The sequence below is a fragment of the Frankliniella occidentalis genome, unplaced genomic scaffold, assembly GCF_000697945.3.
Source record: "Frankliniella occidentalis isolate FOCC.00 unplaced genomic scaffold, Focc_3.1 Scaffold189, whole genome shotgun sequence".
NCBI lineage: Eukaryota > Metazoa > Arthropoda > Insecta > Thysanoptera > Thripidae > Frankliniella > Frankliniella occidentalis.
The window spans coordinates 184,728-187,939 of NW_026267315.1; the positions used below are offsets into that span (position 1 = coordinate 184,728).

General features: G+C 50.3%; 1 long non-coding RNA gene across 1 annotated transcript; it reads left to right on the forward strand.

Moving 5' to 3' along the window:
• The first annotated feature begins 164 nt into the window (after positions 1-164).
• Positions 165-1,840, forward strand: LOC127750434 (uncharacterized). The gene is made up of 3 exons (XR_008011681.1): positions 165-301; positions 976-1,067; positions 1,143-1,840. It is a non-coding gene; the product is annotated as an uncharacterized LOC127750434 (long non-coding RNA).
• The last annotated feature ends 1,372 nt before the right edge of the window (positions 1,841-3,212 follow it).

Consider the following 3,212-nt stretch of genomic DNA (forward strand, 5'->3'; position numbering starts at 1 on the left):
GGGGGGGGGCGCAAGCTGGCAAAGCTTGGGCAGGAAGCAGGTCGTCGACACCTGCGGGAACTTAACAGTTTGGTCTCCTCGGTTCGGTTCTGTACAAGTATGTGTGTGTGTGTGTGTGTGTGTGTGCGTGCGCGCGCGCGTTCCGCTCCTTACGCAAGCTCTTTAGCCGGTGCAACACGTCTACGCTTACCTGCCGAGGTTCCAACCCCCATCTGCCTCCTCCGCCCAGCTCCAGAACGCTGTCGCCAGGGTGGAGGAGAGGTTGGCGCAGACGCGGGCTGCGGAGGCCGAGACCCAAGTGGTGAGTTTCAATGGTGTTGTTTGGCTGAGCGATTAGCGAAGCCTATTACTCCGTCTGGTACTCCGTCTGGTCGAAAAAAACTTTGTCTGTCCGTCTGTCTGCACGTCTTCACGTTTGTCTGTCTGTCTGTCCGCACGATAACTCGAGAACGAATTGAGCGAGCGACCTGGGATTTTCAGGGTCGTTTTGTATCATCAAAAGACAGGTCGAGTTCGAAGATGAGCATTCTAGCTCAAAAATTAGATTTTAAAAAAATCAAAAACAACAGGTCCCAAAAATAATTTTTTTATGGTTTCCTAGGGGGTAACGCATCAAAGTAGCGCTCTTTGGGCCAAAATTTTGTCCGTTTTGCTCTAACTCAAACCGTTGAGGCGCTAGAGGGTATTTTTGACGAAAATAAGCGAAAAAATGTTCAACCCTGCATGCTTAGTTGAGGTGATGGGCCGTTGACGGGCCGTAGGCCCGTATTTTTGTGTACATTTTTCCACTACCCGACTCGGGTGTCAGCGCCGCAGGCCAAGGTAGATGTATGCCAGGCGCGTCGCAGCGTAACAGTTTTTCGTGAGACATCGCGAAGCCTGTTACGCGAGACGTGGTCTGGCGTACATCTACCTTGTAAGGATTAGTAACTTGTATGGAGGTGAAAGGCTAATGTCGTATGTTCTTCATCACAGATTGATCCACTCCCACTGAAGCGGCGGCGCCGCCGAGGAGGTCCAGGTCGCAGCAGCAGGCAGCTGCCCAGGAACCTGCCCAGGCCTCCTTGGTGAGTTTCCAATGGTCTAGCATGGATTGTAACTTATATGTTGGTGATTGACTAATTATGTTTTCTTGATTACAGAATGAACAACGAGGGCGCAGGCGCAGGCGACGTCGGGGCGCACAAACCCAAGGAGGGCGTGGCGGCGGGCGTGGCCAGGGAGCTCGCGGCGGTCGTGGCCAGGAAGGTCATCGTGGGTAGGGAGGACATGGCCCCTGGAGGGGACCCCCGCGCGGGCCCTGGAGGGGAAATCCAGCTGGATTTTGGAGGGGACCCCCCGGGGTTTCTGGAGGGCGCCACAACGCTTTTGAAGCGGGGGGCTGCAAAGTGGCGCGAAGGCACTTGTCCATGGACCGATTGCTGCTCAGTCATCATGCATCAAGCAGAGGAAGAGGAGGGTCTTAATGACCCCATAGATGCCATTTCTTCTCACAAAGGTCAACGACCACATACTAATATCTATGTGCTTGATGGTTTTTATTACTACAAAAACAGAGACAGAAATGCAAGTGCAAGCACGACAGAAGTACTCAAAAGCAGGCCGCCTGCCCAGGCAAAATGAAGTCAAATGTTGATGTCAAATCTGAGACTGACAGATGGCCACAACCACCCGGTAGAATCCAACGGCATTGAAATACAGGAGCTGAGAAGCAGGCTCATTGATTTATGCACGAAGCAACATAATGTGTCCATGAACTGCCTCATTACCAACTTTTGCAGAGGGTAAGTAAATGACTTTTGAGAGCTGTTTAGGTTGTACTAGGGCTACGTAACGTATCATAATAGACGATGTGACTCTGAGCGTGGCAACGTCGCAAACCTGTCTGCTAGAACCGCTGGAGACCCAGGTAGAGTACACCAAGTGACATAAAACGTATTTTTGGTCATTCTAAAGATTTTTTATTATTTTTAAATTGCTGAAAAACCTTACTTTGAACGCCGTTTAATACACGATGCAACGTTGCCAAATTGACTTTTGCCGCTGGGTCACATCGTCTATACGAACGAATGTTAGTTACTCAATATACCAAAAACATATGTTTAAGTAAAAGTTTAGGCTTCTCAAATATGACCGACATTAATCGTAGATGTTGTAGAGAAAAGTTGGACAAGTCGAATAACTAGCTTATTTCTAAAAGGCTGCATTAAACGTTACAACCAAGTTATAACTGTAACTCTTAAAATAACGTTAAGGGGGCAGACCTGTGAAAATCATTTAAAAAATTCAATTTTTTTTTATCGTTTCAAAAAATTCTTTGGTCTTTCCTCTTTCCAATGCCGAAAAGCGGATGTCGAAATTCGAAAAATTGCTCTCAGGAGAGCCAATAATGTGCTGCGGGCGGCCGGGTGGCTGGACCGCTAGGGCTCGCCTAGCCGCTCAGGACAGGACACACGCCGAGGAAGGAGTCCTCTAGAGCCCCGGAATCTCTTAGGATTAGTACAGAAAGTTGCCCCGGCTTTTACCCAAATTTAAGGTACCCAAACTCTGGGAATTTTTTTCACACACTAAAAAATAAAAATTTCAAAAACGCTTTCGTCAAACGAAAGCTACATCTTTTAAGAGTAAGTGAGCATTTTTGTCGTTGACGTAGGACCATCCGTTGTCGCGCAATCCTGCACACGGTTAGGGCCCGTAACCCTCCACTTCGAGACAAAGAAGAGCATGTTCCCGGAAAAGCAAGCAGACGTTGTATACATCAAAACGTAGCTTAATCCTTGCTCTTTCCAAATGCCGTTGTCCAGCAGAATGTTGCCTTGCAGCAGGGCGGCGTGCAGCAGGGCGTCGTGCAGCAGGACGCCGTGCAGCAGGACGTCGTGCAGCAGGGCGTCGTCCAGCAGGGCGGCGTCCAGCAGGGCGTCGTCCAGCAGGACGCCGGGCAGCAGTGCGTGGTGCAGGGTGCCGATCATCAGGTCTTCGCCCAGGAAGCCGCCGTTCAGATCGTCCAGGAGGCTGGCGTAGGGAGGATCGTCCGGGTGGCCAACACCAGCAGAGAGTTGTTGGACATGTTTGAGGATGACATTGATGATGACCTGATCCACGCCGACGGACCCCTGGATGGTGTCAGCGAAGTTCCGCCCATGTGGGGACCGGTGGCACAACATGTCCCCATGAATGGATCCACCTACGCGCAACTCCGTTAAAATGATCTC